The sequence below is a fragment of the Spermophilus citellus genome (genome assembly GCF_964194105.1).
Source record: "Spermophilus citellus genome assembly, chromosome: 2".
Taxonomy (NCBI): Eukaryota; Metazoa; Chordata; class Mammalia; order Rodentia; family Sciuridae; genus Spermophilus; species Spermophilus citellus.
Genome location: NC_138183.1, coordinates 109,207,987 through 109,232,755, shown reverse-complemented (window position 1 = coordinate 109,232,755; position 24,769 = coordinate 109,207,987).

Sequence of the window (24,769 nt, the reverse complement as noted above, 5' to 3'; positions counted from 1 at the left end):
ATGGGAAGGGGTTGCCAAGCTTCCCAAAATTACGAATCTCCAGAAATCTCAGCAAATATTTTTTCACCCAAACTGGATGATACTCTCAGGTAATGATCAGTACACTAAGGCGACTTGGTTCCCCAAATTTCGTTCTTCTATGTTGAAGCGTTCATTTCCAGTAACAGTTTGAATTTTTAGGTTTCACTCTGTTTTCTCCTATATTGATAGATGTATTTGGAACTCTAAATCCAACACGGTTTGTGATAGCTTCTTGAAACTTGACACAACAAAGTAGTTTCACGTTCTATCTCTACGTTTTGTTTCCTCTTGATGTAGCCCTAAGCAGTGAATGGCGAGAAACACTTTCATGGGAAGGGGTTGCCAAGCTTCCCAAAATTACGAATCTCCAGAAATCTCAGCAAGTATTTTTTCACCCAAACTGGATGATACTTTCAGGTAATGATCAGTACACTAAGGCGACTTGGTTCCCCAAATTTCGTCTTCTATGTTGAAGCGTTCATTTCCAGTAACAGTTTGAATTTTTAGGTTTCACTCTGTTTTCTCCTATATTGATAGATGTATTTGGAACTCTGAATCCAACAAGGTTTGTGCTAGCTTCTTGAAAGTTGACACAACAAAGTAGTTTCACGTTCTATCTCTACGTTTTGTTTCCTCTTGATGTAGCCCTAAGCAGTGACTGGCGAGAAACACTTTCATGGGAAGGGGTTGCCAAGCTTCCCAAAATTACGAATCTCCAGAAATCTCAGCAAATATTTTTTCACCCAAACTGGATGATACTTTCAGGTAATGATCAGTACACTAAGGTGACTTGGTTCCCCAAATTTCGTTCTTCTATGTTGAAGCGTTCATTTCCAGTAACAGTTTGAATTTTTAGGTTTCACTCTGTTTTCTCCTATATAGATAGATGTATTTGGAACTCTAAATCCAACACGGTTTGTGCTAGCTTCTTGAAACTTGACACAACAAAGTAGTTTCACGTTCTATCTCTACGTTTTGTTTCCTCTTGATGTAGCCCTAAGCAGTGACTGGCGAGAAACACTTTCATGGGAAGGGGTTGCCAAGCTTCCCAATATTACGAATCTCCAGAAATCTCAGCAAATATTTTTTCACCCAAACTGGATGATACTCTCAGGCAATGATCAGTACACTAAGGCGACTTGGTTCCCCAAATTTCGTTCTTCTATGTTGAAGCGTTCATTTCCAGTAACAGTTTGAATTTTTAGGTTTCACTCTGTTTTCTCCTATATTGATAGATGTATTTGGAACTCTGAATCCAACACGGTTTGTGCTAGCTTCTTGAAAGTTGACACAACAAAGTAGTTTCACGTTCTATCTCTACGTTTTGTTTCCTCTTGATGTAGCCCTAAGCAGTGACTGGCGAGAAACACTTTCATGGGAAGGGGTTGCCAAGCTTCCCAAAATTACGAATCTCCAGAAATCTCAGCAAATATTTTTTCCCCCAAACTGGATGATACTTTCAGGTAATGATCAGTACACTAAGGCGACTTGGTTCCCCAAATTTCGTTCTTCTATGTTGAAGCGTTCATTTCCAGTAACAGTTTGAATTTTTAGGTTTCACTCTGTTTTCTCCTATATTGATAGATGTATTTGGAACTCTAAATCCAACACGGTTTGTGCTAGCTTCTTGAAACTTGACACAACAAAGTAGTTTCACGTTCTATATCTACGTTTTTTTTTCCTCTTGAAGTAGCCCTAAACAGTGACTGCCGAGAAACACTTTCATGGGAAGGGGTTGCCAAGCTTCCCAAAATTACGAATCTCCAGAAATCTCAGCAAATATTTTTTCACCCAAACTGGATGATACTTTCAGGTAATGATCAGTACACTAAGGCGACTTGGTTCCCCAAATTTCGTTCTTCTATGTTGAAGCGTTCATTTCCAGTAACAGTTTGAATTTTTAGGTTTCACTCTGTTTTCTCCTATATTGATAGATGTATTTGGAACTCTAAATCCAACACGGTTTGTGCTAGCTTCTTGAAAGTTGACACAACAAAGTAGTTTCACGTTCTATCTCTACGTTTTGTTTCCTCTTGATGTAGCCCTAAGCAGTGACTGGCGAGATACACTTTCATGGGAAGGGGTTGCCAAGCTTCCCAACATTACGAATCTCCAGAAATCTCAGCAAATATTTTTTCACCCAAACTGGATGATACTTTCAGGTAATGATCAGTACACTAAGGCGACTTGGTTCCCCAAATTTCGTTCTTCTATGTTGAAGCGTTCATTTCCAGTAACAGTTTGAATTTTTAGGTTTCACTCTGTTTTCTCCTATATAGATAGATGTATTTGGAACTCTAAATCCAACACGGTTTGTGCTAGCTTCTTGAAACTTGACACAACAAAGTAGTTTCACGTTCTATCTCTACGTTTTGTTTCCTCTTGATGTAGCCCTAAGCAGTGACTGGCGAGAAACACTTTCATGGGAAGGGGTTGCCAAGCTTCCCAAAATTACGAATCTCCAGAAATCTCAGCAAATATTTTTTCACCCAAACTGGATGATACTCTCAGGCAATGATCAGTACACTAAGGCGACTTGGTTCCCCAAATTTCGTTCTTCTATGTCGAAGCGTTCATTTCCAGTAACAGTTTGAATTTTTAGGTTTCACTCTGTTTTCTCCTATATTGATAGATGTATTTGGAACTCTGAATCCAACACGGTTTGTGCTAGCTTCTTGAAAGTTGACACAACAAAGTAGTTTCACGTTCTATCTCTACGTTTTGTTTCCTCTTGATGTAGCCCTAAGCAGTGACTGGCGAGAAACACTTTCATGGGAAGGGGTTGCCAAGCTTCCCAAAATTACGAATCTCCAGAAATCTCAGCAAATATTTTTTCACCCAAACTGGATGATACTTTCAGGTAATGATCAGTACACTAAGGCGACTTGGTTCCCCAAATTTCGTTCTTCTATGTTGAAGCGTTCATTTCCAGTAACAGTTTGAATTTTTAGGTTTCACTCTGTTTTCTCCTATATTGATAGATGTATTTGGAACTCTAAATCCAACACGGTTTGTGCTAGCTTCTTGAAACTTGACACAACAAAGTAGTTTCACGTTCTATCTCTAGGTTTTTTTTTCCTCTTGAAGTAGCCCTAAACAGTGACTGCCGAGAAACACTTTCATGGGAAGGGGTTGCCAAGCTTCCCAAAATTACGAATCTCCAGAAATCTCAGCAAATATTTTTTCACCCAAACTGGATGATACTTTCAGGTAATGATCAGTACACTAAGGCGACTTGGTTCCCCAAATTTCGTTCTTCTATGTTGAAGCGTTCATTTCCAGTAACAGTTTGAATTTTTAGGTTTCACTCTGTTTTCTCCTATATTGATAGATGTATTTTGAACTCTAAATCCAACACGGTTTGTGCTAGCTTCTTGAAAGTTGACACAACAAAGTAGTTTCACGTTCTATCTCTACGTTTTGTTTCCTCTTGATGTACCCCTAAGCAGTGACTGGCGAGATACACTTTCATGGGAAGGGGTTGCCAAGCTTCCCAACATTACGAATCTCCAGAAATCTCAGCAAATATTTTTTCACCCAAACTGGATGATACTTTCAGGTAATGATCAGTACACTAAGGCGACTTGGTTCCCCAAATTTCGTTCTTCTATGTTGAAGCATTCATTTCCAGGAACAGTTTGAATTTTTAGGTTTCACTCTGTTTTCTCCTATATTGATAGATGTATTTGGAACTTTAAATCCAACACGGTTTGTGCTAGCTTCTTGAAACTTGACACAACAAAGTAGTTTCACGTTCTATCTCTACGTTTTGTTTCCTCTTGATGTAGCCCTAAGCAGTGACTGGCGAGAAACACTTTCATGGGAAGGGGTTGTCAAGCTTCCCAAAATTACGAATCTCCAGAAATCTCAGCAAATATTTTTTCACCCAAACTGGATGATACTTTCAGGTAATGATCAGTACACTAAGGCGACTTGGTTCCCCAAATTTCGTTCTTCTATGTTGAAGCGTTCATTTCCAGTAACAGTTTGAATTTTTAGGTTTCACTCTGTTTTCTCCTATATTGATAGATGTATTTGGAACTCTAAATCCAACACGGTTTGTGCTAGCTTCTTGAAACTTGACACAACAAAGTAGTTTCACGTTCTATCTCTACGTTTTGTTTTTTCTTGATGTAGCCCTAAGCAGTGACTGGCGAGAAACACTTTCATGGGAAGGGGTTGCCAAGCTTCCCAAAATTACGAATCTCCAGAAATCTCAGCAAATATTTTTTCGCCCAAACTGGATGATACTTTCAGGTAATGATCAGTACACTAAGGCAACTTGGTTCCCCAAATTTCGTTCTTCTATGTTGAAGCGTTCATTTCCAGTAACAGTTTGAATTTTTAGGTTTCACTCTGTTTTCTCCTATATAGATAGATGTATTTGGAACTCTAAATCCAACACGGTTTGTGCTAGCTTCTTGAAACTTGACACAACAAAGTAGTTTCACGTTCTATCTCTACGTTTTGTTTCCTCTTGATGTAGCCCTAAGCAGTGACTGGCGAGAAACACTTTCATGGGAAGGGGTTGCCAAGCTTCCCAAAATTACGAATCTCCAGAAATCTCAGCAAATATTTTTTCACCCAAACTGGATGATACTCTCAGGCAATGATCAGTACACTAAGGCGACTTGGTTCCCCAAATTTCGTTCTTCTATGTTGAAGCGTTCATTTCCAGTAACAGTTTGAATTTTTAGGTTTCACTCTGTTTTCTCCTATATTGATAGATGTATTTGGAACTCTGAATCCAACACGGTTTGTGCTAGCTTCTTGAAAGTTGACACAACAAAGTAGTTTCACGTTCTATCTCTACGTTTTGTTTCCTCTTGATGTAGCCCTAAGCAGTGACTGGCGAGAAACACTTTCATGGGAAGGGGTGGCCAAGCTTCCCAAAATTACGAATCTCCAGAAATCTCAGCAAATATTTTTTCACCCAAACTGGATGATACTTTCAGGTAATGATCAGTACACTAAGGCGACTTGGTTCCCCAAATTTCGTTCTTCTATGTTGAAGCGTTCATTTCCAGTAACAGTTTGAATTTTTAGGTTTCACTCTGTTTTCTCCTATATTGATAGATGTATTTGGAACTCTAAATCCAACACGGTTTGTGCTAGCTTCTTGAAACTTGACACAACAAAGTAGTTTCACGTTCTATCTCTACGTTTTTTTTCCTCTTGATGTAGCCCTAAACAGTGACTGCCGAGAAACACTTTCATGGGAAGGGGTTGCCAAGCTTCCCAAAATTACGAATCTCCAGAAATCTCAGCAAATATTTTTTCACCCAAACTGGATTATACTTTCAGGTAATGATCAGTACACTAAGGCGACTTGGTTCCCCAAATTTCGTTCTTCTATGTTGAAGCGTTCATTTCCAGTAACAGTTTGAATTTTTAGGTTTCACTCTGTTTTCTCCTATATTGATAGATGTATTTGGAACTCTAAATCCAACACGGTTTGTGCTAGCTTCTTGAAACTTGACACAACAAAGTAGTTTCACGTTCTATCTCTATGTTTTGTTTCCTCTTGATGTAGCCCTAAGCAGTGACTGGCGAGATACACTTTCATGGGAAGGGGTTGCCAAGCTTCCCAACATTACGAATCTCCAGAAATCTCAGCAAATATTTTTTCACCCAAACTGGATGATACTTTCAGGTAATGATCAGTACACTAAGGCGACTTGGTTCCCCAAATTTCGTTCTTCTATGTTGAAGCGTTCATTTCCAGTAACAGTTTGAATTTTTAGGTTTCACTCTGTTTTCTCCTATATTGATAGATGTATTTGGAACTCTAAATCCAACACGGTTTGTGCTAGCTTCTTGAAACTTGACACAACAAAGTAGTTTCACGTTCTATCTCTACGTTTTTTTTCCTCTTGAAGTAGCCCTAAACAGTGACTGCCGAGAAACACTTTCATGGGAAGGGGTTGCCAAGCTTCCCAAAATTACGAATCTCCAGAAATCTCAGCAAATATTTTTTCACCCAAACTGGATGATACTTTCAGGTAATGATAGTACACTAAGGCGACTTGGTTCCCCAAATTTCGTTCTTCTATGTTGAAGCGTTCATTTCCAGTAACAGTTTGAATTTTTAGGTTTCACTCTGTTTTCTCCTATATTGATAGATGGATGTGGAACTCTAAATCCAACACGGTTTGTGCTAGCTTCTTGAAACTTGACACAACAAAGTAGTTTCACGTTCTATCTCTACGTTTTGTTTCCTCTTGATGTAGCCCTAAGCAGTGACTGGCGAGAAACACTTTCATGGGAAGGGGTTGCCAAGCTTCCCAAAATTACGAATCTCCAGAAATCTCAGCAAATATTTTTTCGCCCAAACTGGATGATACTTTCAGGTAATGATCAGTACACTAAGGCAACTTGGTTCCCCAAATTTCGTTCTTCTATGTTGAAGCGTTCATTTCCAGTAACAGTTTGAATTTTTAGGTTTCACTCTGTTTTCTCCTATATAGATAGATGTATTTGGAACTCTAAATCCAACACGGTTTGTGCTAGCTTCTTGAAACTTGACACAACAAAGTAGTTTCACGTTCTATCTCTACGTTTTGTTTCCTCTTGATGTAGCCCTAAGCAGTGACTGGCGAGAAACACTTTCATGGGAAGGGGTTGCCAAGCTTCCCAAAATTACGAATCTCCAGAAATCTCAGCAAATATTTTTTCACCCAAACTGGATGATACTCTCAGGCAATGATCAGTACACTAAGGCGACTTGGTTCCCCAAATTTCGTTCTTCTATGTTGAAGCGTTCATTTCCAGTAACAGTTTGAATTTTTAGGTTTCACTCTGTTTTCTCCTATATTGATAGATGTATTTGGAACTCTGAATCCAACACGGTTTGTGCTAGCTTCTTGAAAGTTGACACAACAAAGTAGTTTCACGTTCTATCTCTACGTTTTGTTTCCTCTTGATGTAGCCCTAAGCAGTGACTGGCGAGAAACACTTTCATGGGAAGGGGTGGCCAAGCTTCCCAAAATTACGAATCTCCAGAAATCTCAGCAAATATTTTTTCACCCAAACTGGATGATACTTTCAGGTAATGATCAGTACACTAAGGCGACTTGGTTCCCCAAATTTCGTTCTTCTATGTTGAAGCGTTCATTTCCAGTAACAGTTTGAATTTTTAGGTTTCACTCTGTTTTCTCCTATATTGATAGATGTATTTGGAACTCTAAATCCAACACGGTTTGTGCTAGCTTCTTGAAACTTGACACAACAAAGTAGTTTCACGTTCTATCTCTACGTTTTTTTTCCTCTTGATGTAGCCCTAAACAGTGACTGCCGAGAAACACTTTCATGGGAAGGGGTTGCCAAGCTTCCCAAAATTACGAATCTCCAGAAATCTCAGCAAATATTTTTTCACCCAAACTGGATTATACTTTCAGGTAATGATCAGTACACTAAGGCGACTTGGTTCCCCAAATTTCGTTCTTCTATGTTGAAGCGTTCATTTCCAGTAACAGTTTGAATTTTTAGGTTTCACTCTGTTTTCTCCTATATTGATAGATGTATTTGGAACTCTAAATCCAACACGGTTTGTGCTAGCTTCTTGAAACTTGACACAACAAAGTAGTTTCACGTTCTATCTCTATGTTTTGTTTCCTCTTGATGTAGCCCTAAGCAGTGACTGGCGAGATACACTTTCACGGGAAGGGGTTGCCAAGCTTCCCAACATTACGAATCTCCAGAAATCTCAGCAAATATTTTTTCACCCAAACTGGATATTACTTTCAGGTAATGATCAGTACACTAAGGCGACTTGGTTCCCCAAATTTCGTTCTTCTATGTTGAAGCGTTCATTTCCAGTAACAGTTTGAATTTTTAGGTTTCACTCTGTTTTCTCCTATATTGATAGATGTATTTGGAACTCTGAATCCAACACGGTTTGTGCTAGCTTCTTGAAACTTGACACAACAAAGTAGTTTCACGTTCTATCTCTACGTTTTATTTCCTCTTGATGTAGCCCTAAGCAGTGACTGGCGAGAAACACTTTCATGGGAAGGGGTTGCCAAGCTTCCCAAAATTACGAATCTCCAGAAATCTCAGCAAATATTTTTTCACCCAAACTGGATGATACTTTCAGGTAATGATCAGTACACTAAGGCGACTTGGTTCCCCAAATTTCGTTCTTCTTTGTTGAAGCGTTCATTTCCAGTAACAGTTTGAATTTGTAGGTTTCACTCTGTTTTCTCCTATATTGATAGATGTATTTGGAACTCTGAATCCAACACGGTTTGTGCTAGCTTCTTGAAAGTTGACACAACAAAGTAGTTTCACGTTCTATCTCTACGTTTTGTTTCCTCTTGATGTAGCCCTAAGCAGTGACTGGCGAGAAACACTTTCATGGGAAGGGGTTGCCAAGCTTCCCAAAATTACGAATCTCCAGAAATCTCAGCAAATATTTTTTCACCCAAACTGAATGATACTTTCAGGTAATGATCAGTACACTAAGGCGACTTGGTTCCCCAAATTTCGTTCTTCTTTGTTGAAGCGTTCATTTCCAGTAACAGTTTGAATTTGTAGGTTTCACTCTGTTTTCTCCTATATTGATAGATGTATTTGGAACTCTGAATCCAACACAGTTTGTGCTAGCTTCTTGAAAGTTGACACAACAAAGTAGTTTCACGTTCTATCTCTACGTTTTGTTTCCTCTTGATGTAGCCCTAAGCAGTGACTGGCGAGAAACACTTTCATGGGAAGGGGTTGCCAAGCTTCCCAAAATTACGAATCTCCGGAAATCTCAGCAAACATTTTTTCACCCAAACTGGATGATACTTTCAGGTAATGATCAGTACACTAAGGCAACTTGGTTCCCCAATTTTCGTTCTTCTATGTTGAAGCGTTCATTTCCAGTAACAGTTTGAATTTTTAGGTTTCACTCTGTTTTCTCGTATATTGATAGATGTATTTGGAACTCTGAATCCAACACGGTTTGTGCTAGCTTCTTGTAACTTGACACAACAAAGTTGTTTCACGTTCTATCTCTACGTTTTGATTCCTCTTGATGTAGCCCTAAGCAGTGACTGGCGAGAAACACTTTCATGGGAAGGGGTTGCCAAGCTTCCCAAAATTACGAATCTCCAGAAATCTCAGCAAATATTTTTTCACCCAAACTGGATGATACTTTCAGGTAATGATCAGTACACTAAGGCGACTTGGTTCCCCAAATTTCGTTCTTCTATGTTGAAGCGTTCATTTCCAGTAACAGTTTGAATTTTTAGGTTTCACTCTGTTTTCTCCTATATTGATAGATGTATTTGGAACTCTGAATCCAACACGGTTTATGCTAGCTTCTTGAAACTTGACACAACAAAGTAGTTTCACGTTCTATCTCTACGTTTTGTTTCCTCTTGATGTAGCCCTAAGCAGTGACTGGCGAGAAACACTTTCATGTGAAGGGGTTGCCAAGCTTCCCAAAATTACGAATCTCCAGAAATCTCAGCAAGTATTTTTTCACCCAAACTGGATGATACTTTCAGGTAATGATCAGTACACTAAGGCGACTTGGTTCCCCAAATTTCGTTCTTCTATGTTGAAGCGTTCATTTCCAGTAACAGTTTGAATTTTTAGGTTTCACTCTGTTTTCTCCTATATTGATAGATGTATTTGGAACTCTGAATCCAACACGGTTTGTGCTAGCTTCTTGAAAGTTGACACAACAAAGTAGTTTCACGTTCTATCTCTACGTTTTGTTTCCTCTTGATGTAGCCCTAAGCAGTGATTGGCGAGAAACACTTTCATGGGAAGGGGTTGCCAAGCTTCCCAAAATTACGAATCTCCAGAAATCTCAGCAAATATTTTTTCACCCAAACTGGATGATACTCTCAGGTAATGATCAGTACACTAAGGCGACTTGGTTCCCCAAATTTCGTTCTTCTATGTTGAAGCGTTCATTTCCAGTAACAGTTTGAATTTTTAGGTTTCACTCTGTTTTCTCCTATATTGATAGATGTATTTGGAACTCTAAATCCAACACGGTTTGTGCTAGCTTCTTGAAACTTGACACAACAAAGTAGTTTCACGTTCTATCTCTACGTTTTGTTTCCTCTTGATGTAGCCCTAAGCAGTGACTGGCGAGAAACACTTTCATGGGAAGGGGTTGCCAAGCTTCCCAAAATTACGAATCTCCAGAAATCTCAGCAAATATTTTTTCACCCAAACTGGATGATACTCTCAGGTAATGATCAGTACACTAAGGCGACTTGGTTCCCCAAATTTCGTTCTTCTATGTTGAAGCGTTCATTTCCAGTAACATTTGAATTTTTAGGTTTCACTCTGTTTTCTCCTATATAGATAGATGTATTTGGAACTCTAAATCCAACACGGTTTGTGCTAGCTTCTTGAAACTTGACACAACAAAGTAGTTTCACGTTCTATCTCTACGTTTTGTTTCCTCTTGATGTAGCCCTAAGCAGTGAATGGCGAGAAACACTTTCATGGGAAGGGGTTGCCAAGCTTCCCAAAATTACGAATCTCCAGAAATCTCAGCAAGTATTTTTTCACCCAAACTGGATGATACTTTCAGGTAATGATCAGTACACTAAGGCGACTTGGTTCCCCAAATTTCGTTCTTCTATGTTGAAGCGTTCATTTCCAGTAACAGTTTGAATTTTTAGGTTTCACTCTGTTTTCTCCTATATTGATAGATGTATTTGGAACTCTAAATCCAACACGGTTTGTGCTAGCTTCTTGAAACTTGACACAACAAAGTAGTTTCACGTTCTATCTCTACGTTTTTTTTCCTCTTGATGTAGCCCTAAACAGTGACTGCCGAGAAACACTTTCATGGGAAGGGGTTGCCAAGCTTCCCAAAATTACGAATCTCCAGAAATCTCAGCAAATATTTTTTCACCCAAACTGGATTATACTTTCAGGTAATGATCAGTACACTAAGGCGACTTGGTTCCCCAAATTTCGTTCTTCTATGTTGAAGCGTTCATTTCCAGTAACAGTTTGAATTTTTAGGTTTCACTCTGTTTTCTCCTATATTGATAGATGTATTTGGAACTCTAAATCCAACACGGTTTGTGCTAGCTTCTTGAAACTTGACACAACAAAGTAGTTTCACGTTCTATCTCTATGTTTTGTTTCCTCTTGATGTAGCCCTAAGCAGTGACTGGCGAGATACACTTTCATGGGAAGGGGTTGCCAAGCTTCCCAACATTACGAATCTCCAGAAATCTCAGCAAATATTTTTTCACCCAAACTGGATGATACTTTCAGGTAATGATCAGTACACTAAGGCGACTTGGTTCCCCAAATTTCGTTCTTCTATGTTGAAGCGTTCATTTCCAGTAACAGTTTGAATTTTTAGGTTTCACTCTGTTTTCTCCTATATTGATAGATGTATTTGGAACTCTGAATCCAACACGGTTTGTGCTAGCTTCTTGAAACTTGACACAACAAAGTAGTTTCACGTTCTATCTCTACGTTTTATTTCCTCTTGATGTAGCCCTAAGCAGTGACTGGCGAGAAACACTTTCATGGGAAGGGGTTGCCAAGCTTCCCAAAATTACGAATCTCCAGAAATCTCAGCAAATATTTTTTCACCCAAACTGGATGATACTTTCAGGTAATGATCAGTACACTAAGGCGACTTGGTTCCCCAAATTTCGTTCTTCTTTGTTGAAGCGTTCATTTCCAGTAACAGTTTGAATTTGTAGGTTTCACTCTGTTTTCTCCTATATTGATAGATGTATTTGGAACTCTGAATCCAACACGGTTTGTGCTAGCTTCTTGAAAGTTGACACAACAAAGTAGTTTCACGTTCTATCTCTACGTTTTGTTTCCTCTTGATGTAGCCCTAAGCAGTGACTGGCGAGAAACACTTTCATGGGAAGGGGTTGCCAAGCTTCCCAAAATTACGAATCTCCAGAAATCTCAGCAAATATTTTTTCACCCAAACTGAATGATACTTTCAGGTAATGATCAGTACACTAAGGCGACTTGGTTCCCCAAATTTCGTTCTTCTTTGTTGAAGCGTTCATTTCCAGTAACAGTTTGAATTTGTAGGTTTCACTCTGTTTTCTCCTATATTGATAGATGTATTTGGAACTCTGAATCCAACACAGTTTGTGCTAGCTTCTTGAAAGTTGACACAACAAAGTAGTTTCACGTTCTATCTCTACGTTTTGTTTCCTCTTGATGTAGCCCTAAGCAGTGACTGGCGAGAAACACTTTCATGGGAAGGGGTTGCCAAGCTTCCCAAAATTACGAATCTCCGGAAATCTCAGCAAACATTTTTTCACCCAAACTGGATGATACTTTCAGGTAATGATCAGTACACTAAGGCAACTTGGTTCCCCAATTTTCGTTCTTCTATGTTGAAGCGTTCATTTCCAGTAACAGTTTGAATTTTTAGGTTTCACTCTGTTTTCTCGTATATTGATAGATGTATTTGGAACTCTGAATCCAACACGGTTTGTGCTAGCTTCTTGTAACTTGACACAACAAAGTTGTTTCACGTTCTATCTCTACGTTTTGATTCCTCTTGATGTAGCCCTAAGCAGTGACTGGCGAGAAACACTTTCATGGGAAGGGGTTGCCAAGCTTCCCAAAATTACGAATCTCCAGAAATCTCAGCAAATATTTTTTCACCCAAACTGGATGATACTTTCAGGTAATGATCAGTACACTAAGGCGACTTGGTTCCCCAAATTTCGTTCTTCTATGTTGAAGCGTTCATTTCCAGTAACAGTTTGAATTTTTAGGTTTCACTCTGTTTTCTCCTATATAGATAGATGTATTTGGAACTCTAAATCCAACACGGTTTGTGCTAGCTTCTTGAAACTTGACACAACAAAGTAGTTTCACGTTCTATCTCTACGTTTTGTTTCCTCTTGATGTAGCCCTAAGCAGTGAATGGCGAGAAACACTTTCATGGGAAGGGGTTGCCAAGCTTCCCAAAATTACGAATCTCCAGAAATCTCAGCAAGTATTTTTTCACCCAAACTGGATGATACTTTCAGGTAATGATCAGTACACTAAGGCGACTTGGTTCCCCAAATTTCGTTCTTCTATGTTGAAGCGTTCATTTCCAGTAACAGTTTGAATTTTTAGGTTTCACTCTGTTTTCTCCTATATTGATAGATGTATTTGGAACTCTAAATCCAACACGGTTTGTGCTAGCTTCTTGAAACTTGACACAACAAAGTAGTTTCACGTTCTATCTCTACGTTTTTTTTCCTCTTGATGTAGCCCTAAACAGTGACTGCCGAGAAACACTTTCATGGGAAGGGGTTGCCAAGCTTCCCAAAATTACGAATCTCCAGAAATCTCAGCAAATATTTTTTCACCCAAACTGGATTATACTTTCAGGTAATGATCAGTACACTAAGGCGACTTGGTTCCCCAAATTTCGTTCTTCTATGTTGAAGCGTTCATTTCCAGTAACAGTTTGAATTTTTAGGTTTCACTCTGTTTTCTCCTATATTGATAGATGTATTTGGAACTCTAAATCCAACACGGTTTGTGCTAGCTTCTTGAAACTTGACACAACAAAGTAGTTTCACGTTCTATCTCTATGTTTTGTTTCCTCTTGATGTAGCCCTAAGCAGTGACTGGCGAGATACACTTTCACGGGAAGGGGTTGCCAAGCTTCCCAACATTACGAATCTCCAGAAATCTCAGCAAATATTTTTTCACCCAAACTGGATATTACTTTCAGGTAATGATCAGTACACTAAGGCGACTTGGTTCCCCAAATTTCGTTCTTCTATGTTGAAGCGTTCATTTCCAGTAACAGTTTGAATTTTTAGGTTTCACTCTGTTTTCTCCTATATTGATAGATGTATTTGGAACTCTGAATCCAACACGGTTTGTGCTAGCTTCTTGAAACTTGACACAACAAAGTAGTTTCACGTTCTATCTCTACGTTTTATTTCCTCTTGATGTAGCCCTAAGCAGTGACTGGCGAGAAACACTTTCATGGGAAGGGGTTGCCAAGCTTCCCAAAATTACGAATCTCCAGAAATCTCAGCAAATATTTTTTCACCCAAACTGGATGATACTTTCAGGTAATGATCAGTACACTAAGGCGACTTGGTTCCCCAAATTTCGTTCTTCTTTGTTGAAGCGTTCATTTCCAGTAACAGTGTGAATTTGTAGGTTTCACTCTGTTTTCTCCTATATTGATAGATGTATTTGGAACTCTGAATCCAACACGGTTTGTGCTAGCTTCTTGAAAGTTGACACAACAAAGTAGTTTCACGTTCTATCTCTACGTTTTGTTTCCTCTTGATGTAGCCCTAAGCAGTGACTGGCGAGAAACACTTTCATGGGAAGGGGTTGCCAAGCTTCCCAAAATTACGAATCTCCAGAAATCTCAGCAAATATTTTTTCACCCAAACTGAATGATACTTTCAGGTAATGATCAGTACACTAAGGCGACTTGGTTCCCCAAATTTCGTTCTTCTTTGTTGAAGCGTTCATTTCCAGTAACAGTTTGAATTTGTAGGTTTCACTCTGTTTTCTCCTATATTGATAGATGTATTTGGAACTCTGAATCCAACACAGTTTGTGCTAGCTTCTTGAAAGTTGACACAACAAAGTAGTTTCACGTTCTATCTCTACGTTTTGTTTCCTCTTGATGTAGCCCTAAGCAGTGACTGGCGAGAAACACTTTCATGGGAAGGGGTTGCCAAGCTTCCCAAAATTACGAATCTCCGGAAATCTCAGCAAACATTTTTTCACCCAAACTGGATGATACTTTCAGGTAATGATCAGTACACTAAGGCAACTTGGTTCCCCAATTTTCGTTCTTCTATGTTGAAGCGTTCATTTCCAGTAACAGTTTGAATTTTTAGGTTTCACTCTGTTTTCTCGTATATTGATAGATGTATTTGGAACTCTGAATCCAACACGGTTTGTGCTAGCTTCTTGTAACTTGACACAACAAAGTTGTTTCACGTTCTATCTCTACGTTTTGATTCCTCTTGATGTAGCCCTAAGCAGTGACTGGCGAGAAACACTTTCATGGGAAGGGGTTGCCAAGCTTCCCAAAATTACGAATCTCCAGAAATCTCAGCAAATATTTTTTCACCCAAACTGGATGATACTTTCAGGTAATGATCAGTACACTAAGGCGACTTGGTTCCCCAAATTTCGTTCTTCTATGTTGAAGCGTTCATTTCCAGTAACAGTTTGAATTTTTAGGTTTCACTCTGTTTTCTCCTATATTGATAGATGTATTTGGAACTCTGAATCCAACACGGTTTATGCTAGCTTCTTGAAACTTGACACAACAAAGTAGTTTCACGTTCTATCTCTACGTTTTGTTTCCTCTTGATGTAGCCCTAAGCAGTGACTGGCGAGAAACACTTTCATGTGAAGGGGTTGCCAAGCTTCCCAAAATTACGAATCTCCAGAAATCTCAGCAAGTATTTTTTCACCCAAACTGGATGATACTTTCAGGTAATGATCAGTACACTAAGGCGACTTGGTTCCCCAAATTTCGTTCTTCTATGTTGAAGCGTTCATTTCCAGTAACAGTTTGAATTTTTAGGTTTCACTCTGTTTTCTCCTATATTGATAGATGTATTTGGAACTCTGAATCCAACACGGTTTGTGCTAGCTTCTTGAAAGTTGACACAACAAAGTAGTTTCACGTTCTATCTCTACGTTTTGTTTCCTCTTGATGTAGCCCTAAGCAGTGATTGGCGAGAAACACTTTCATGGGAAGGGGTTGCCAAGCTTCCCAAAATTACGAATCTCCAGAAATCTCAGCAAATATTTTTTCACCCAAACTGGATGATACTCTCAGGTAATGATCAGTACACTAAGGCGACTTGGTTCCCCAAATTTCGTTCTTCTATGTTGAAGCGTTCATTTCCAGTAACAGTTTGAATTTTTAGGTTTCACTCTGTTTTCTCCTATATTGATAGATGTATTTGGAACTCTAAATCCAACACGGTTTGTGCTAGCTTCTTGAAACTTGACACAACAAAGTAGTTTCACGTTCTATCTCTACGTTTTGTTTCCTCTTGATGTAGCCCTAAGCAGTGACTGGCGAGAAACACTTTCATGGGAAGGGGTTGCCAAGCTTCCCAAAATTACGAATCTCCAGAAATCTCAGCAAATATTTTTTCACCCAAACTGGATGATACTCTCAGGTAATGATCAGTACACTAAGGCGACTTGGTTCCCCAAATTTCGTTCTTCTATGTTGAAGCGTTCATTTCCAGTAACAGTTTGAATTTTTAGGTTTCACTCTGTTTTCTCCTATATAGATAGATGTATTTGGAACTCTAAATCCAACACGGTTTGTGCTAGCTTCTTGAAACTTGACACAACAAAGTAGTTTCACGTTCTATCTCTACGTTTTGTTTCCTCTTGATGTAGCCCTAAGCAGTGAATGGCGAGAAACACTTTCATGGGAAGGGGTTGCCAAGCTTCCCAAAATTACGAATCTCCAGAAATCTCAGCAAGTATTTTTTCACCCAAACTGGATGATACTTTCAGGTAATGATCAGTACACTAAGGCGACTTGGTTCCCCAAATTTCGTTCTTCTATGTTGAAGCGTTCATTTCCAGTAACAGTTTGAATTTTTAGGTTTCACTCTGTTTTCTCCTATATTGATAGATGTATTTGGAACTCTAAATCCAACACGGTTTGTGCTAGCTTCTTGAAACTTGACACAACAAAGTAGTTTCACGTTCTATCTCTACGTTTTTTTTTCCTCTTGATGTAGCCCTAAACAGTGACTGCCGAGAAACACTTTCATGGGAAGGGGTTGCCAAGCTTCCCAAAATTACGAATCTCCAGAAATCTCAGCAAATATTTTTTCACCCAAACTGGATTATACTTTCAGGTAATGATCAGTACACTAAGGCGACTTGGTTCCCCAAATTTCGTTCTTCTATGTTGAAGCGTTCATTTCCAGTAACAGTTTGAATTTTTAGGTTTCACTCTGTTTTCTCCTATATTGATAGATGTATTTGGAACTCTAAATCCAACACGGTTTGTGCTAGCTTCTTGAAACTTGACACAACAAAGTAGTTTCACGTTCTATCTCTATGTTTTGTTTCCTCTTGATGTAGCCCTAAGCAGTGACTGGCGAGATACACTTTCATGGGAAGGGGTTGCCAAGCTTCCCAACATTACGAATCTCCAGAAATCTCAGCAAATATTTTTTCACCCAAACTGGATGATACTTTCAGGTAATGATCAGTACACTAAGGCGACTTGGTTCCCCAAATTTCGTTCTTCTATGTTGAAGCGTTCATTTCCAGTAACAGTTTGAATTTTTAGGTTTCACTCTGTTTTCTCCTATATTGATAGATGTATTTGGAACTCTGAATCCAACACGGTTTGTGCTAGCTTCTTGAAACTTGACACAACAAAGTAGTTTCACGTTCTATCTCTACGTTTTATTTCCTCTTGATGTAGCCCTAAGCAGTGACTGGCGAGAAACACTTTCATGGGAAGGGGTTGCCAAGCTTCCCAAAATTACGAATCTCCAGAAATCTCAGCAAATATTTTTTCACCCAAACTGGATGATACTTTCAGGTAATGATCAGTACACTAAGGCGACTTGGTTCCCCAAATTTCGTTCTTCTTTGTTGAAGCGTTCATTTCCAGTAACAGTTTGAATTTGTAGGTTTCACTCTGTTTTCTCCTATATTGATAGATGTATTTGGAACTCTGAATCCAACACGGTTTGTGCTAGCTTCTTGAAAGTTGACACAACAAAGTAGTTTCACGTTCTATCTCTACGTTTTGTTTCCTCTTGATGTAGCCCTAAGCAGTGACTGGCGAGAAACACTTTCATGGGAAGGGGTTGCCAAGCTTCCCAAAATTACGAATCTCCAGAAATCTCAGCAAATATTTTTTCACCCAAACTGAATGATACTTTCAGGTAATGATCAGTACACTAAGGCGACTTGGTTCCCCAAATTTCGTTCTTCTTTGTTGAAGCGTTCATTTCCAGTAACAGTTTGAATTTGTAGGTTTCACTCTGTTTTCTCCTATATTGATAGATGTATTTGGAACTCTGAATCCAACACAGTTTGTGCTAGCTTCTTGAAAGTTGACACAACAAAGTAGTTTCACGTTCTATCTCTACGTTTTGTTTCCTCTTGATGTAGCCCTAAGCAGTGACTGGCGAGAAACACTTTCATGGGAAGGGGTTGCCAAGCTTCCCAAAATTACGAATCTCCGGAAATCTCAGCAAACATTTTTTCACCCAAACTGGATGATACTTTCAGGTAATGATCAGTACACTAAGGCAACTTGGTTCCCCAATTTTCGTTCTTCTATGTTGAAGCGTTCATTTCCAGTAACAGTTTGAATTTTTAGGTTTCACTCTGTTTTCTCGTATATTGATAGATGTATTTGGAACTCTGAATCCAACACGGTTTGTGCTAGCTTCTTGTAACTTGACACAACAAAGTTGTTTCACGTTCTATCTCTACGTTTTGATTCCTCTTGATGTAGCCCTAAGCAGTGACTGGCGAGAAACACTTTCATGGGAAGGGGTTGCCAAGCTTCCCAAAATTACGAATCTCCAGAAATCTCAGCAAATATTTTTTCACCCAAACTGGATGATACTTTCAGGTAATGATCAGTACACTAAGGCGACTTGGTTCCCCAAATTTCGTTCTTCTATGTTGAAGCGTTCATTTCCAGTAACAGTTTGAATTTTTAGGTTTCACTCTGTTTTCTCCTATATTGATAGATGTATTTGGAACTCTGAATCCAACACGGTTTATGCTAGCTTCTTGAAACTTGACACAACAAAGTAGTTTCACGTTCTATCTCTACGTTTTGTTTCCTCTTGATGTAGCCCTAAGCAGTGACTGGCGAGAAACACTTTCATGTGAAGGGGTTGCCAAGCTTCCCAAAATTACGAATCTCCAGAAATCTCAGCAAGTATTTTTTCACCCAAACTGGATGATACTTTCAGGTAATGATCAGTACACTAAGGCGACTTGGTTCCCCAAATTTCGTTCTTCTATGTTGAAGCGTTCATTTCCAGTAACAGTTTGAATTTTTAGGTTTCACTCTGTTTTCTCCTATATTGATAGATGTATTTGGAACTCTGAATCCAACACGGTTTGTGCTAGCTTCTTGAAAGTTGACACAACAAAGTAGTTTCACGTTCTATCTCTACGTTTTGTTTCCTCTTGATGTAGCCCTAAGCAGTGATTGGCGAGAAACACTTTCATGGGAAGGGGTTGCCAAGCTTCCCAAAATTACGAATCTCCAGAAATCTCAGCAAATATTTTTTCACCCAAACTGGATGATACTCTCAGGTAATGATCAGTACACTAAGGCGACTTGGTTCCCCAAATTTCGTTCTTCTATGTTGAAGCGTTCATTTCCAGTAACAGTTTGAATTTTTAGGTTTCACTCTGTTTTCTCCTATATTGATAGATGTATTTGGAACTCTAAATCCAACACGGTTTGTGCTAGCTTCTTGAAACTTGACACAACAAAGTAGTTTCACGTTCTATCTCTACGTTTTGTTTCCTCTTGATGTAGCCCTAAGCAGTGACTGGCGAGAAACACTTTCATGGGAAGGGGTTGCCAAGCTTCCCAAAATTACGAATCTCCAGAAATCTCAGCAAATATTTTTTCACCCAAACTGGATGATACTCTCAGGTAATGATCAGTACACTAAGGCGACTTGGTTCCCCAAATTTCGTTCTTCTATGTTGAAGCGTTCATTTCCAGTAACAGTTTGAATTTTTAGGTTTCACTCTGTTTTCTCCTATATAGATAGATGTATTTGGAACTCTAAATCCAACACGGTTTGTGCTAGCTTCTTGAAACTTGACACAACAAAGTAGTTTCACGTTCTATCTCTACGTTTTGTTTCCTCTTGATGTAGCCCTAAGCAGTGAATGGCGAGAAACACTTTCATGGGAAGGGGTTGCCAAGCTTCCCAAAATTACGAATCTCCAGAAATCTCAGCAAGTATTTTTTCACCCAAACTGGATGATACTTTCAGGTAATGATCAGTACACTAAGGCGACTTGGTTCCCCAAATTTCGTTCTTCTATGTTGAAGCGTTCATTTCCAGTAACAGTTTGAATTTTTAGGTTTCACTCTGTTTTCTCCTATATTGATAGATGTATTTGGAACTCTGAATCCAACACGGTTTGTGCTAGCTTCTTGAAAGTTGACACAACAAAGTAGTTTCACGTTCTATCTCTACGTTTTGTTTCCTCTTGATGTAGCCCTAAGCAGTGACTGGCGAGAAACACTTTCATGGGAAGGGGTTGCCAAGCTTCCCAAAATTACGAATCTCCAGAAATCTCAGCAAATATTTTTTCACCCAAACTGGATGATACTTTCAGGTAATGATCAGTACACTAAGGTGACTTGGTTCCCCAAATTTCGTTCTTCTATGTTGAAGCGTTCATTTCCAGTAACAGTTTGAATTTTTAGGTTTCACTCTGTTTTCTCCTATATAGATAGATGTATTTGGAACTCTAAATCCAACACGGTTTGTGCTAGCTTCTTGAAACTTGACACAACAAAGTAGTTTCACGTTCTATCTCTACGTTTTGTTTCCTCTTGATGTAGCCCTAAGCAGTGACTGGCGAGAAACACTTTCATGGGAAGGGGTTGCCAAGCTTCCCAAAATTACGAATCTCCAGAAATCTCAGCAAATATTTTTTCACCCAAACTGGATGATACTCTCAGGCAATGATCAGTACACTAAGGCGACTTGGTTCCCCAAATTTCGTTCTTCTATGTTGAAGCGTTCATTTCCAGTAACAGTTTGAATTTTTAGGTTTCACTCTGTTTTCTCCTATATTGATAGATGTATTTGGAACTCTGAATCCAACACGGTTTGTGCTAGCTTCTTGAAAGTTGACACAACAAAGTAGTTTCACGTTCTATCTCTACGTTTTGTTTCCTCTTGATGTAGCCCTAAGCAGTGACTGGCGAGAAACACTTTCATGGGAAGGGGTTGCCAAGCTTCCCAAAATTACGAATATCCAGAAATCTCAGCAAATATTTTTTCACCCAAACTGGATGATACTTTCAGGTAATGATCAGTACACTAAGGCGACTTGGTTCCCCAAATTTCGTTCTTCTATGTTGAAGCGTTCATTTCCAGTAACAGTTTGAATTTTTAGGTTTCACTCTGTTTTCTCCTATATTGATAGATGTATTTGGAACTCTAAATCCAACACGGTTTGTGCTAGCTTCTTGAAACTTGACACAACAAAGTAGTTTCACGTTCTATCTCTACGTTTTGTTTCCTCTTGATGTAGCCCTAAGCAGTGACTGGCGAGAAACACTTTCATGGGAAGGGGTTGCCAAGCTTCCCAAAATTACGAATCTCCAGAAATCTCAGCAAATATTTTTTCACCCAAACTGGATGATACTCTCAGGCAATGATCAGTACACTAAGGCGACTTGGTTCCCCAAATTTCGTTCTTCTATGTTGAAGCGTTCATTTCCAGTAACAGTTTGAATTTTTAGGTTTCACTCTGTTTTCTCCTATATTGATAGATGTATTTGGAACTCTGAATCCAACACGGTTTGTGCTAGCTTCTTGAAAGTTGACACAACAAAGTAGTTTCACGTTCTATCTCTACGTTTTGTTTCCTCTTGATGTAGCCCTAAGCAGTGACTGGCGAGAAACACTTTCATGGGAAGGGGTTGCCAAGCTTCCCAAAATTACGAATCTCCAGAAATCTCAGCAAATATTTTTTCACCCAAACTGGATGATACTCTCAGGCAATGATCAGTACACTAAGGCGACTTGGTTCCCCAAATTTCGTTCTTCTATGTTGAAGCGTTCATTTCCAGTAACAGTTTGAATTTTTAGGTTTCACTCTGTTTTCTCCTATATTGATAGATGTATTTGGAACTCTGAATCCAACACGGTTTGTGCTAGCTTCTTGAAAGTTGACACAACAAAGTAGTTTCACGTTCTATCTCTACGTTTTGTTTCCTCTTGATGTAGCCCTAAGCAGTGACTGGCGAGAAACACTTTCATGGGAAGGGGTTGCCAAGCTTCCCAAAATTACGAATCTCCAGAAATCTCAGCAAATATTTTTTCACCCAAACTGAATGATACTTTCAGGTAATGATCAGTACACTAAGGCGACTTGGTTCCCCAAATTTCGTTCTTCTTTGTTGAAGCGTTCATTTCCAGTAACAGTTTGAATTTGTAGGTTTCACTCTGTTTTCTCCTATATTGATAGATGTATTTGGAACTCTGAATCCAACACAGTTTGTGCTAGCTTCTTGAAAGTTGACACAACAAAGTAGTTTCACGTTCTATCTCTACGTTTTGTTTCCTCTTGATGTAGCCCTAAGCAGTGACTGGCGAGAAACACTTTCATGGGAAGGGGTTGCCAAGCTTCCCAAAATTACGAATCTCCGGAAATCTCAGCAAACATTTTTTCACCCAAACTGGATGATACTTTCAGGTAATGATCAGTACACTAAGGCAACTTGGTTCCCCAATTTTCGTTCTTCTATGTTGAAGCGTTCATTTCCAGTAACAGTTTGAATTTTTAGGTTTCACTCTGTTTTCTCGTATATTGATAGATGTATTTGGAACTCTGAATCCAACACGGTTTGTGCTAGCTTCTTGTAACTTGACACAACAAAGTTGTTTCACGTTCTATCTCTACGTTTTGATTCCTCTTGATGTAGCCCTAAGCAGTGACTGGCGAGAAACACTTTCATGGGAAGGGGTTGCCAAGCTTCCCAAAATTACGAATCTCCAGAAATCTCAGCAAATATTTTTTCACCCAAACTGGATGATACTTTCAGGTAATGATCAGTACACTAAGGCGACTTGGTTCCCCAAATTTCGTTCTTCTATGTTGAAGCGTTCATTTCCAGTAACAGTTTGAATTTTTAGGTTTCACTCTGTTTTCTCCTATATTGATAGATGTATTTGGAACTCTGAATCCAACACGGTTTATGCTAGCTTCTTGAAACTTGACACAACAAAGTAGTTTCACGTTCTATCTCTACGTTTTGTTTCCTCTTGATGTAGCCCTAAGCAGTGACTGGCGAGAAACACTTTCATGTGAAGGGGTTGCCAAGCTTCCCAAAATTACGAATCTCCAGAAATCTCAGCAAGTATTTTTTCACCCAAACTGGATGATACTTTCAGGTAATGATCAGTACACTAAGGCGACTTGGTTCCCCAAATTTCGTTCTTCTATGTTGAAGCGTTCATTTCCAGTAACAGTTTGAATTTTTAGGTTTCACTCTGTTTTCTCCTATATTGATAGATGTATTTGGAACTCTGAATCCAACACGGTTTGTGCTAGCTTCTTGAAAGTTGACACAACAAAGTAGTTTCACGTTCTATCTCTACGTTTTGTTTCCTCTTGATGTAGCCCTAAGCAGTGATTGGCGAGAAACACTTTCATGGGAAGGGGTTGCCAAGCTTCCCAAAATTACGAATCTCCAGAAATCTCAGCAAATATTTTTTCACCCAAACTGGATGATACTCTCAGGTAATGATCAGTACACTAAGGCGACTTGGTTCCCCAAATTTCGTTCTTCTATGTTGAAGCGTTCATTTCCAGTAACAGTTTGAATTTTTAGGTTTCACTCTGTTTTCTCCTATATTGATAGATGTATTTGGAACTCTAAATCCAACACGGTTTGTGCTAGCTTCTTGAAACTTGACACAACAAAGTAGTTTCACGTTCTATCTCTACGTTTTGTTTCCTCTTGATGTAGCCCTAAGCAGTGACTGGCGAGAAACACTTTCATGGGAAGGGGTTGCCAAGCTTCCCAAAATTACGAATCTCCAGAAATCTCAGCAAATATTTTTTCACCCAAACTGGATGATACTCTCAGGTAATGATCAGTACACTAAGGCGACTTGGTTCCCCAAATTTCGTTCTTCTATGTTGAAGCGTTCATTTCCAGTAACAGTTTGAATTTTTAGGTTTCACTCTGTTTTCTCCTATATAGATAGATGTATTTGGAACTCTAAATCCAACACGGTTTGTGCTAGCTTCTTGAAACTTGACACAACAAAGTAGTTTCACGTTCTATCTCTACGTTTTGTTTCCTCTTGATGTAGCCCTAAGCAGTGAATGGCGAGAAACACTTTCATGGGAAGGGGTTGCCAAGCTTCCCAAAATTACGAATCTCCAGAAATCTCAGCAAGTATTTTTTCACCCAAACTGGATGATACTCTCAGGCAATGATCAGTACACTAAGGCGACTTGGTTCCCCAAATTTCGTTCTTCTATGTTGAAGCGTTCATTTCCAGTAACAGTTTGAATTTTTAGGTTTCACTCTGTTTTCTCCTATATTGATAGATGTATTTGGAACTCTGAATCCAACACGGTTTGTGCTAGCTTCTTGAAAGTTGACACAACAAAGTAGTTTCACGTTCTATCTCTACGTTTTGTTTCCTCTTGATGTAGCCCTAAGCAGTGACTGGCGAGAAACACTTTCATGGGAAGGGGTTGCCAAGCTTCCCAAAATTACGAATATCCAGAAATCTCAGCAAATATTTTTTCACCCAAACTGGATGATACTTTCAGGTAATGATCAGTACACTAAGGCGACTTGGTTCCCCAAATTTCGTTCTTCTATGTTGAAGCGTTCATTTCCAGTAACAGTTTGAATTTTTAGGTTTCACTCTGTTTTCTCCTATATTGATAGATGTATTTGGAACTCTAAATCCAACACGGTTTGTGCTAGCTTCTTGAAACTTGACACAACAAAGTAGTTTCACGTTCTATCTCTACGTTTTGTTTCCTCTTGATGTAGCCCTAAGCAGTGACTGGCGAG